Raw genomic sequence first — 14,006 nt, forward strand, 5'->3', positions numbered from 1 at the left:
CAAAGCTTCTCGTGTGCTTCCCTGGGAGTTGCATTTTGTTATCTAGAGGAGAAGCTAGATTCATAATTACCACACCATTTACCTGCCATAGTAATCTAGTAGCCCAGAACAGGACCAGTTCTATATATTTAATTCCTCATGTTGAAAATCATGTTGGGGGAGGTCATTTTTCAATGTAGAGAAAGTAAAATATCATGGTTTTCTTAGGTTATTTCTAACAGGCCATTAAAAGTGTTTAAGAAGCGGCCCATAACGTTTTAACTTACTTATTTTATTACATATTGCGATGTTGCAGATCTTTCATTTGCTTTGGTTTTCTGACAATCTACATTTTCTGTGCCTTTAACATTATCACAGAACTGCTATGATAGCTAGATGCCTTTTGATTCATACTGAGTTTTCCTTTCTGTCTAGATCAATACAGTTATTGGAATATCTTTTTCTTAATGGAAAGTTTGTCTTTTTTTTTAATTTTTGGATCCAACCTTTTGGGGATTTTTTTCCTGGAACCTAGGTTAACAGGGAATCAGGACTGTACAGTTTTCGTGTGGTGGTGATGACAGTGATCTCAGCCATCCTACCTAACCCCTAGGAAGAAAACAACACATTAACTTTTTAGGTGCTGGCAAGATTAAGGGCTTGCTGTTTCCAGTACTTTCTCACAGCCTGCTAAAAAGATAGAAGAGTGTGGAAGGAAATTGTCCATCCAAGTAAATTAGGAACACTGAAAGGTCGGAGTGAGTCAGGTAAAGTGCTATTTTTCACAGAAAGAAAGAAGGATTTAAAAATCTTATTCCACAGGAAAAGATTGTAAGAAGGACACGAAATGGCACAAGATTTGAATCTTGAGATAAGATTGTAAGAGGAGATTTAAAAAATGGATAAAATGTCACAGGCAAAGAACAGCAATAAGAGTGTCTAATCTGCATTTTGGAATTGGCACAGTATAATCAATTTTATATTGGCTGGCAGGAGAAGTTCATGTATTAACTGGCTCAGCTTTCTCATTTGGACTCATAACTAGATTGTGGCAGTGGCCACATTGCTTTTCTTTACAAATACATAGTTTCTTCCTCCTTATATGCTGAACTGCATTATGACGAAAGTGTAAAGTTACTTATGCGTAAACTTACCAAGCATCCTTTTTCTGTAAGAATATCTAGCTACGATCTTACTGCAGGATGTATGATAATATTCACAATCCTTGGACTTTTGTCAGTGAGTGTAATTATTAATTCTTATGAGACTGTGATTCAGATATCCACAAATCATTTGCAGGTGGATGCATTTCAGATATATGGAATAATTCCACTAGTTTACCTGAAGTCTGCATTTGGCACACAGAGGAATTATTCCATAGACTTCCGTTGCCATTGCATCATTTTTGGAGTGCCAATGAGGGCCACAGAAATATAAACATATGAACACATAAACTTACATACATATGTACGTACATATATACATATATATATATATATATGGTTTTTAAAGGTAATACCGACTTACTACCTGGAGGATGTTGTACAGAATCCCTTATTTGACTTCCCACTTCACAAGTAGGATTATTCAAGTCACTTACTGAACGGAGAATGCAGAATTGCTCAATATAAATTGAAAAATTGGCAGACCCTAGTGGCAATGATCTATGTGCACCTCCAGCCAATGTGGAAGAAATGCACTTTAAATTCTTGGCTTTAGAGGAAGTCAAAGGCTCTAGCTAGCATAGAAGCTTGCATTCAGGAAATGTTAATTAAAATTCCCCGGATGAAAATTACAAGATGGACATTGAAATTGTTCATGGCACCTTGTTGTCCAAGCCAAACTTTATTCAATCGTCTTTATTTTCAAGGGAAATAATTTACTTCACAACAGATTTGACTAGAGATTCATTAGTATGAACTACTCAAATAATTTCACATTGTGAGCTGCCATGCTTGTAAATACCAGTAAAGAAACAAGTCACCAGCATGCTAAGTAGATGACTAGCTCCAAGCACTTTAAATACGCTGAACACAGTTTGTTCCTCTAGGAACCAACCTCTGATGCATGAAGGAGTCAGGCATGTCTGACGAGGCCAAAATGGAGACAGCAAAAAAAATAAAATTTCTTAGGAAGGAGCAATATCCCTAGCAGACTTAGGGTGATGCAGAAGAAATGGAGAACTGAACTTGGAGAAGAGGACAGTGTAGTCTCCTCACAGAGCTTCAGAACCTTTATTTTATGCCAAAGTTGCTCTATTAAGTCTGTAGCTTGTGGCAAAATAAGCTATTGGAGGTGCTTTCATTGAATGAGCAAACGACCTGACCTGATGAGTACTCATACTGTTTGTCCTTTTGTTGTAGTGTTTTCTGACTGCCTTGTTGGATTAAGTCTTACAAGAACTTTCAAATGAGGCATACAATTGCTACACTTTCCAACAAGAAGTTCTTAGGCAAACATTTATTATTTCAATGGATGTAAATATGAAGTCAAACTCTTGAGTCTTTTGGGACATTTCTGAAATTTTCAGTACATCTCCAGAAGGCTGATATGCATGTCAAATTCCTGAATTTCATAGGTATGCTGAATACCAGACAAAATTTAATAGCTGTGATAAGGCAACATATGCACTTCATTGAGTATTTCAGGAAGAAATGCACTGCTAATACACACTGGACTTCATTCCATTCAATTTTTCACTTTCCCACTAACAGTAAATGCATTATTTTTTCTTATGTATTGATCTTCCTTTCAAAAGGGTCTTTCTTCTGCAAAATTTCTTTGTCCTTTCACATTTTTCATTGACTGAAAAAAAAGAACTTCTTACATTTACCTTAAGGAGTCAAAACCAAGCATTGAGGTCAACAGAATTATGGAAAAGATGCACTTTACCCTAATATGTTAGTAGTTTTTTCTGTGATCCGATTTGACCATGTTGATAGCACCCATTTATGGATGTACTTGTTAAGTAAGAGGATATCCATAATTTTAGAGTCTTTATAAGAGGCAGAAACAGCTGTGTTTCAGATTTAAGTATTTTTATCTCTCTAGCTTCAGAATTCAAAATGTACCATCAAATGATTGTCCAATTCATTGATTTCAAATTTGTCCTATTGGTAAGGAAACCTTCTGTTTCTTGGTGTTATTTTGTTGTCTTGGGACTTTCAGAGGAAGTTTGGAAGGGGGATGTTCCACAAAATCAGAGGTGGATTGGAGAGCTCCTGGTATTAAATGAAGTAAAGTGCTTCAGTTTGGCTCACTTTTTCATATAGCGTAAGATATTACACAGATGGTACTGGCCAATAGCCAAACTGGCTATTGCTCGAGTCCCTCTGGCAGATGCTGGCGGGATATCTCCAGGATGGTATTCTTTCTGTCTCTTTTTCTCTTTCACATTCTGTGCATTTCTCCCCTGTTCAACTGTTTTTTTGGCAGAGCATGTCCAACATAATTAATAATATTGTTTGTGTCATGCCTAAACTTCTACTTTGATTAGGCGTTTCATCTTTTGGAGGGTCTCATGTCTACCCAGTGGCTTTACTTGGCAAATCTTACTGCCAAGAAGACGACTCTATGTCACTACTTATCCACAGAACTGCTTACTTTTTCAGAAAAGGTCTGAAGGGCAACTCTAAAACTATGTAAGGAACTGTGATATGCCGAGAGAGAGTCCTATGAAATTCCAGCAAAGCTGGAGTTCAATTTTAGGAACGGTAGTTTTTGACTTCCAGCTTTTAAAGAACTTGATTCTAGGCATTTTTTGTAACCTCTGACTACATTGTACTCTTGCTTTCTAGACTAATTAATAAAGAAAATTTGGGGCTTTGGAAGTTAGTTTCTATTTGGCTAAAAAAACCTGGTGACATGGAGTCAGTGTATTTTCTTAGCATAATTGCCATATATTTAAAATGTAGGGAAGAGTCTGATCCTCTGAACAGAAGCAGCACATTCAGCTCACAGATGGTTTTCTTCTTGCCAAAGCCTCGGGCTAGGCATCTTTCCCTTATCCTACCAGACCTATGCTGCCTATCTTGCCTTGCTTTCTCTCCAGAATCCATGCAGGCCATGTGAAAAAACATCGTATTTGGTGATTGTTCACATAGCAGTGTTTGAAGCTTGGGAAACCCAATTAGATTTGCATTCCCTCTGATCCATGTGCTCATTCCAGCATCAAGAATTTACCTGCTTATTGATTTACCTCCTTATTCAGATAGGCCTACGATTCCCTCTGCTGCCAAGAAGATCTTAAAGTGCAAAAATTGTTTTATATGAATATTCATCCCTTTAAGAAAGAAACGGGACAGTTGGCATATTCGAGAGGACTTGATATATTGCTAGTATTTTTGCCTATATGACTTTTTGACCTGCAAACCAACACAGCATTAGTTGTTTTGAAATAAAAACCATCCCCATTCCAGAAAGCTCTTGGCATTGTATCTTGATTTTATTTATGGTTTCATACTAACTTGGACTGTTTTACTCTTGTAACTTGGGAATTAATTTATCTGTTTGTTTCATTGTAAAATGTCTAAGATACTAGATAAGTGATAGATAAATATTATTATTATAGATCTTTGTGTATTTCTGAGTGAAAACTTGAACTTGCATTTGACAAAGAACGTTTTGTTCTACCCTTTTATGCTGTTTATTGGTATTTTCCATATATAGAACTTTGTACGACCAGTTAACTCCTAGTTATAACATCAATATTAGTGAGTTGTAAGAATACTGGCAGATGCAGGAAACTTCGTGTGAGATAGCCTAGGTAAAATAAATCTTCCAAAACTTGAATTAGGTTTTGCTTGAAGTTCAGAAATGTGCATGAGAACGCTATTGTCACTAGTGCGTGCTTCAGTATTGCTGGTTAATGGCTGGAGGGGGAGACTACCTTGAGTAGAGACATTTAGACTGTCTGAACTTGATATGCCCATGTATGCAATCTGTGAGTTCTTGTATTACCAGTTATTTTTTCAGCTTCCCTTCACCAAAAAAGACACACACACACCATCTCTCTCTTAGTACTCTTTAGCTAATCACCTCATTCACTACAACTGAGCGCAGCTTTCCAGGGAAGCTGTGGAGCTGCTTGCTCTGTGGGGGGCACCTTGTGCACCTCCAAGGGGCAGCTGGTCCCCCAGTGCAGCTCTCAAGCGCTCTCCAGAGATCTGACATAAACACAGATCAGAGCATGAATTGGTAAAAATGTCATTAAGTTTTCAGATTGATTTTTGTCAGACTGAACTTTAATTGCACTAGCAGTGAATGCTCCAGAAGATGCTGAAGCTTGGGTGTCATCAGTCAGCATCACTTGTTACCCTCTGGTGTCATGGTGCCCTATAGTTTGGTGCCCCAAAGTGCCAGCTTTGCTAGGGGGTACATAGGTGAATTTCTATATGGAATCTCATCAGAAGGTAGCAATTGCTTTATGTTTTTTCTGAAAACCACATGAATGAACCCCAAATCCAGCCTGGTTTTCACTTCTGTTAACTTGGAAAAGTTTTCAAGGTTGAATTTGGTAAAAATAGTGACACCTAACATTACCTGGAACTAATTCGGGCTGTTCATTTTACTGGTAACCAGGGGAGAGATACAGGGAAGTTATTGCCCCTCTATTACACAATAATTCAGTGCAACTAGAAAATCTGTTATTTAGGAGATAATTTTAGTTTGCCGTTGAGGTTACAAGGCAATAAATGGCTCCTTGCTGTATCCTCAGAGTTTACCCAGCACATTTATGAGGCTATTTATTGCCCAGTGTACTAAGAACCAAGTTAAATTATCACTACTCTTATCAAATCTACAATTTTTTTTGAAAAACTCTTTTTTCATTCATCCCTTCCTTTATTTCTTTTATTTCTCTTTCTTTGCCAGATATAGCAAAGAGCTTACTTCCTCTGTATTGCTTTTTCAAACAGAATTAGAGTAAATCATATTAAAAGAGCAAAACACTTTGCATGTTAATTGCTGCTGGATTTTATTAGTTCCTTGATTTTAATTGGTTAAAATTTTGTAGGGCTTTTTTTTCCTTGGGGGGAAAAATGTGCTCTTGCTACAATCAATTTTGTTAAAAGGATAATTAATTGCTCTAGTATATAAAGTGAAGTGGTTCACTTACTAAAATGCTCTGTTTTGGATCATAACCAACTTATAAAATCCTACTTATACTAAAATTGTCCAAACTTAAGATTCCCTTATGATAATGGAAAATATTATTCTAACAGTCCACGTACCTTTGCTTTCTCTCAAGTTAGATAAACACTGACAGAGTGTAGGAAGGGCTGGGATAATTTTTCAATTGTACTGATACAAAAAGTTTCTTTTACAGTTTGAAAGATCTTTTCTGTATTTTTTTATACTCTGTGTTATCACCTGATCGAATTTGTGTAAGTGTACTTATGCTTCTGCTTGTACACCTCTCATATAGACCACAGTTCTATGATTTCAGCTTGCTTGTTATCCCACAGATTTGCTCCTTATTTTACATGCCTTTTATGAGGGTGACCTGGCACATACATATCTAGCATATCCAACTGATACCCAAAATATAACCAATTTTGGCAGGTGTTAGGGACAGCAGTCAAGGAGCAAACTATCAACTCCATCCCAGCCACAGAGCTAAGTATGTGGTCTCTGCCATCCTCTGGGGCTAGAAGAGAGAACTGGCAGCCAGGAATCCTGTGCTTTAATTGTGATTTAATTGTAAAGCTGTAGATCAGGACACCCAGAAAGCCATACTTGATGAATGCAGGAGTGCTGCAGGGGGCAGAAGCAGAGGAAATTAGAAAGCATGTGGTGTTGAAAAAGTCTTGTGGCTTGTGGTAAATCCTGGTATAGGGTCCTGGCTTTTGGGTCCAGATTCATCTTCTCCTGGACGGGAATATCAGTGTTACTTCTGGCAGAGTGCAGCACACCTACCAAATCATGCGCTTGCTGAGGAGCCTCCCTCCAGGGCTTTTTGGTAACATTTGCATGTGGTGTATCCAGCACAGTTGTTTAATTTCTTCCTGCCATCCTCTGAGATGTCTCATGAAGTAAGGGTGATAGGCGTTAAAGCAGTGCCATGGCAGTATTGCAGTGCTTCATGAGTATAATGCCAAATCTATCGGGTACTGGTAAGATCACAGGAGTCATGCTGGTGTCATGCTCTGCTCTGCCTCTGGACAAACTTCCTCTCTTTCATGGACTCCTGTCTACCTACCTACTTCCCTTCCCTTTCATTGCTTCTGCTCTTTCTGTACTCCAGCCAGCATCCCTCCTCCTCCTTCTTTGCAGCAACATATTTAGAGCTGTCAGGGGTTCTGGGGAGGGTTCCTGGGCCTCAGACAGCAGATGAGAAAGCTGGCTGGCCTGAGATGGCATGACCTGGGCACCAGGGAAATGAGAATCCTAGCAGCCACCATGGGAAGAAATCCTAGAAGGTTTCTACTCCCTCCCTAGTAAGGTCTCATGATCTTCTGTGCAAGGGAAGTTCCCGATAACAGTCCCGACGTCTTGTACTCTTCCTTGCTTATCTGTATATCTATAATGTTTCCTAAGGGGTTGGTATTGTGAAAAATACATCTGGGATCAGCCATTACTAGGCCCTAAGCCTTTATTTAGGAGTATCCCAGACCTGGCCACCTTTCTCTGAAGGCAAAAATATTATGCTGGCTTTTATGTTTTTTTTTTTTCCATTAATACTTTCACTGTTACTTGTAAATAAAAAAAAATAAAACTCCTCCTAAATCCTCCTAAATCAGTTCGCATCTGTAAGTGATTGCAGCAGAACTGCAGCTGAAGGCCAGCCACCTTAGAAAGCTCCAGCCTCTTTTAAATCAGCTCTTAGCCGAGTTGGATGATGCTGGTCTTGACTTTCGCAATATACCCCTGACATCCAGTAAGTACTGGAAACTAATTTGTAAAAATAGGTCCTTTTTAAAACTCTGGTATTTAAAGTAACACACTATCTATAAGTACACATCAGGTGGAAACAAGAATCAGGCACAGCCTTTCAGCTACTTTCATGCAAAATGTAGAAGCCCTTTCCAAGGGGATCTGATCATGAGGTGCGTCAGTAACACTTCCCCAGTTTCCCGATCCTGTCTTTATTGTCACTCATGGTTACAGATGTTTTCTGGTGTGCTCATTTCTTTAGGTAAGAGCATAGTGACTTGAATTTAGCAAATTTGTTTTCCTAGTTTGCAGACTATGACAAGTGCAACGTTAAACAGATGTGATTTAATTTTGAACATCATCGGTACGCCACTGGGAAATGTTCCTAATGTGAATATGTGTTGTCAAATACTCGAACTGTTGAAGTGCCCACAGACTTAGCTAATGTGAACTCTGTGTGAGAGGGCATTTGTGTGCATAAAGGAGAATAAACTGAAAACACAGCAAGGATGATATGTTGGCAGGTTATAACCTCTCTATTTTAATAACACTGACCGAGTAATATCCAACATACACTCCATAGCGCGCTCATGCAACGTACATAGCTTTAATCACAGTATGTGATTTTGAGGCATGAGTTAGCAATTATATTATCTCATTAGACTGCAATATAACTTTAGCAAAAATTCTAGTTTATGTAAAGAGTAAATTTTTTTTTAGGGGAGGTGAAGAAATACTGACTTGTAGATCATTCACTGAAGGGAACAGTGGGCTTTCTTTGTCATGGTTACTAACCCCTACTCTCCCATTTTCCCAGTCTCCTTGGACAAAAAGGTCTTCCTCTTAAGCACCTCAAATGTAAGGTGAAGTTGCTTCTTATCTTATAAAAATTGATGAAAAAAGGATGATGTGGATATTCAAGAAGACATATGCAATAATTTCTTTACGCTTCTCTAACAAGATCTTCCATAAACTTTCCAAAGGGATGTCAAAAACTGTCAGAAAATTTTAAAAAATTCTGATAAAATTTTATTCTTTCAGTGACATTGTAAAGAGACACAAAATGGAAAACAGTGACTCTGATTTAGGAAGTAACTTCAGAGCATTGCATATACAAGGTGAGAGTTATTTTCACAATTGTTAACAAAGATTGTTTTGATGCAGAGAGATTATTATTGTTATTGTTTAAGCAACGCACTGGCGTTTCTTGGATATAATTGCAATAACCTCGGTTCACAGATTATTTCCAGGATGATAGATTTCTCCTTCATCAACCTCTTCAAGTTACTAGTCAAGGATAATATGACGCTGGTGGTTGCTAAAGCACAGGTCCGCCTGCTAAGAGGATGCTTTGGTTGATGCTCAGGTAGTGTTGGTTTGTAATCCAATTATTGCAGAAGAGATGGGAGATTGGTTGTAAAATAGAGCTGTCAGACAAGGAGGAGAGGCCATTTCAGGAGGCCTTTTGGATCCTTCAGAGAGCACCAAGACATATGTGTTAGCATGGATCCTACTATGGATCCCACTGAAAGATCAATCTACCAGTTGCTTACAGTAATGCATTGATTTATGTGATGTTTTACAGAAGAAGAAAGAAGACCAAAGGTAAAGTCTCTGTACCAGCGCTTTAAAATATATCCAGCAGGGTGGCTTTGAATCCTTTTCTGCGAACCTAAAGAGGGGAACCTCATTTGCAGTAACTTGGTGTAACTCTTCTGATGTCAATGACTTTACGTCAGGTTTGCAGGATCCCATACTTTCTACTTTTTAGGAGTGGGATATTCTCAGACTTTGGGTACATGGATCATCCAAAAAGTGAACAAAAGATCTTCAGAATTGCCAGAGGAGGGGCAGGCAGGGGATCTGCTACAACTGCTGCATACTTCAGTTTCTGTTTCGTTTCTTAAAAAATGGGTATGATTAAGAGAAAGCATAATTGCATAAAGACTTTCAATAGCCAGTTGTGGCTAGGGAGGCTGCATTCCAGAACACAGGCATGGATTTTTTGTCATGTCCCTGTGCTCAGTAATTAAATTTTCATTGAATGGCTGAGTCTGACTATTATAATATAATCACTTACAGCTCTCGCGTGTAATTCATTAGAACAATAATGAGTTTCAATGAACAGGCTCCCCACCAGTGATGATCTATGAATGATTTCTACGATAAAAATTCATTTGGGAGGGTGGCAGACATAAGACAGACCATGGTATGCTCATGCTCTGTGCACACCTGTGTATAAATAATAAATACATCTCAGGCAAACATAAAACATTGCAGCATTTTGTGAGGTCATTGGAAGAGGAGTTTCTCTGCATACCGGTACTTTAAAACAAGAGCTGTCTCAACACTCAAGCTATTTACAGTTGTGCATATATTATTCACTTGTAGGATTATAAGATTCAGTCTGTTATTGACTCTGAGCTACAAACAGCGACTATTTAGTGAGAATCTGTGCTACGTAACTGGTTATCTTTGTTACATAGCTTTGTTTCTGCTCTCTGCCTGGGTGATATAATAGAGCTTTCAGGATGGCTACCAAATGCCTCCAGCACAGATGTTTCAAAGTATTCTTGTTACTGTCCCCTGCAAAAACTAAACCATCTTGAGAAGTATTTGCAGAAAGTGAGTATAGTTCAAATACCATGGGTGCTATCTCACAGGCAGTATTTGAACACGTGCTTGTAAGTCACCCAGCGTTGGTACATGCAGAGCTGTGTACAACAAGTTAGCAGTTTGTTTCCTTTCCTGGTGATCTTTTCTTTTCTTTGGACATTCATGCAATTTGATTAGATGAAATGTATTAGATATCTCAGATTTTTTTGACATCTATACTTCAGGAAACACTTAACTCTTCAGTCCATAACAATGATAACTTGTCAGCCTTGCTGGTGAAAATGGATTTGCCAGGAGTTGCTGGACAACTTCTAGCAGAAAAATTTCATTCTTAAAATACCCTGAGTTGAACTGTTCTGCAGGAACATTCAATGGAAAATGTCTGACATCATAAACCATATATGTGGGCTGGCCACAATTTTTGATTAGACAGCAGGATTTCCATCAATCTTACAGCCCAGTCAGTAGTTTATCTCCATATTTTCTGGTAACAAATTCTGTGATGGACCCTACAGCTTACTAGGTGGGCTGCCTTGCTTGCAGCTCCCCACAGCCTTGTATCGGCTGGTGCCTCCCATATAGGTGAGGGACCTGCCTGTTTTCCTTCCTTTGGTCTACCAGTTTCCCCTGGGAGCATTGCTACCTGGGTTCTACATTTTGCCAAATGTAGGGAGCTGAGCAACCTGCCAGCTGGGCAAGCAGAAGCCAAAAAATCTGAGAAGCATATTTCTTTTCAGATTGCTCCTACCTTGGGAATGTTTTGGAATTTCTAAGCTGATGCTGTCTTTGGAGGAAAAAAAAAAAAAGAAAGAAAAAGGGTTTTGGCTTTTCAGCATTTTTCGTGACTTGGGAGTTCTGTTTTTATGCAATCTCTGTGGTTTAATTATTAATGCCTTGGCAACACAAACAGGAAAAGATCAAGAATTAAAACTACAAGAAGAGTCAAATTTCTTCACCTTGTTTTCTTTGCTTTTTGCCCAAAAAAATACAAATTAACTATTTTGTAAAATAGGTGATACTGCAGAAGACAATCTCTCTAACGCATTTTTAAAGTTTCTCTGAAAAACCCAAAAGTTGAAAGCTAGAGATGTATACCTTTTTACATTTTTTCTATGGAAAATGGGAGTTTTCTAGTCTTCCATGGCTTGATTCCATTAAAATATACCAAATATTAACCACAAAATGACAGTCTCACAATGCAGAAAACTGTTTTTCTAAAGGATTAGGGAGTCCCACAGTACCCTGAGAATAGACATCAGTCAAAGAACATACTTCGTTTCATTTTTCAGATAGTCTATGTTTCAAGACGACAAAGAAAACTTACCATGGTGCTTCCCATATTTGGAGGCAAAATAAATGATGGGTAAAAGCTGGGATATTGAACCCTATATTTAGAGGGGCTGGATCAGTTCCCTGTGCTGGGATCTGTCCCTAAAGATTTAGCTTATGTCCTGAATCAAAACCAGAGAGGGCATGTTTTCTGATTACAGTTTCCATTTAGGTATTACTTCATTATGTCCTGTTAATGATTGCTATCTTGTGGTATAAGATGATGAGCATCTAAGAAATGAGGGTCTTGCTGCTGCCGCTGCTGATGTAGAAAAAGGGAACTACATTACAGACCACAAGATGAAGGAAAGAAAGCATTCAAGGCACCTTCTTAAACACCTCTCTGTCCTACAAGGAACTGCTGTATTAGTCTGTGGCATGTGTGCTAGAAGTTTCATGCTGCTACTTCTAAAAGGTAAGTTTCTAAAACTAGTGTTGGCACTGCAGCAAGTTGGGACATTCCTAATTACATATTCTGACAGATAAAGATGAATTGATCCCTGAACTAGATGGTTGCCTAGGTGCAAGCAATCATGATCTATTTTATTTGTTTTGTGCAAACAGTATTATAGTCTTGGTGCTTTAAAAAGGCCAATTTCCCAAAGCGGAAAACAATCATGAGCAAAATTGAGTGGGAGGAAAAATTTAAACACAAGAATGTGCATGATAATTAGGAATTGTTTAAGAATGCTTTATTAGATGCCAAAAAAAAAAAAATAATCCAGCTCTGCAATCAAGAAAGGTTTCTATGGCTGAAAAAAAATCCTACCAAAAAGGGAGGTGAAGGCAGTTACAATTCTCTCTGAAAATCAAAAAAACCTACAAAACAGTATGTAGCAAATGAAAAAAGGAGAAGCTCATCATAGTGAGCATAAACCAACATTTAGGAAATAAAGTCAACCAGTGGAGAAAACTAAACACATGAATAAAAAACCTCTGTGCTCAAGAGGGTACCAAAACCAGGAAAACATTTCTAAAATGCATGAAGAACAAATAAAATCTTAGTAATGATACATGCCCAATATTGGATAAAGATGACAAAATTTTCTAGCAATATACATAAATATGTAATCAATAGATATTATATTTTATAATTGGAAACAGACAGGAACATATTTTAACATGATACTGAAATACCTTCAGCTAAATTTAGGAGATTAAACAGCAATGGTTTAAACGAAATATTTCAAAATCTTCAGAACTGAATAAGTTAATGCTAATTCTATTAAAAGAATTGGCCAAGGGGTGTCTCAAAGTAAGATTGTGGGCACTGAATTAATCGCTAAAGATGGGCAAAATGCCAGAGTACTGGAAAAAAGGTAATGCCAACCCAATATTTAAAAAAAAATTATGAATTGGAATACCTAAGTGGGCTGGTTAAGATAGGGATTGTGGAAAAAATGTGGAAAAGTTGAAGTGGACATTGCCATTAAAGAGTGGAATGATGGGTACCTTATTACTGCCTGTTGGAATGATTTTACCTAAGAAAATGTTTTCTCAAGCATACCCATTGTTCTCTTAATTTTGTTGTGTATTAATACAATGTAGCTGTGTTGCTATAATAAAAATTATTATAAATATTTGACATAGTCCTGCAGAAAAATACAGCGAAAACTTAAAATAAGTCATGTTGAGTTAAATTAATTGCAACTATATTCCATTAATTATAAACTTATAAAATTGTCTCAAAAGGAATTACAAATGGGGATCATCATCTAAAGAAGACATTTATAAGGTTGTATCTAGTTAGTCAGTATCTTTTGTCTGGAAAACACAAAACAACTCTTGTCTGACATTGGTAATAATGCAAGTAGTTGTGAAGTGAAAGGCTGTAATAGAAGCAGTTCACCTGTTGCCCTGAGGTCTGGATTGCTTGACATAATGGACACATTTAAACAAACATACCTTTTAACACTGTTAAATGTATGTTCATATGTCCAAAACTAATGTAAACGGTGTTTACCTTTTAAGGGTTTGTATGCAGGATAGAACAGTAATAAGGAGTCTTCAGAATTAATAACTGAAAATTAGGTCCTGGTACGAAACTTGAGTACAGAGGACAAAATGATCTGTGGCTGCATGTGCCGAAACTGTTATGTAGGAATAAGAATGTAAAATTGCCATTGTATTCAGAATAAGTGAGACTATTTAAACGAAAACTGTGTGAGCTGGAACACTACAACTGGAAAAAGAATTCAAAAAGTGGTCTG

This window comes from Rissa tridactyla, chromosome 1, assembly GCF_028500815.1.
Source record: "Rissa tridactyla isolate bRisTri1 chromosome 1, bRisTri1.patW.cur.20221130, whole genome shotgun sequence".
NCBI lineage: Eukaryota > Metazoa > Chordata > Aves > Charadriiformes > Laridae > Rissa > Rissa tridactyla.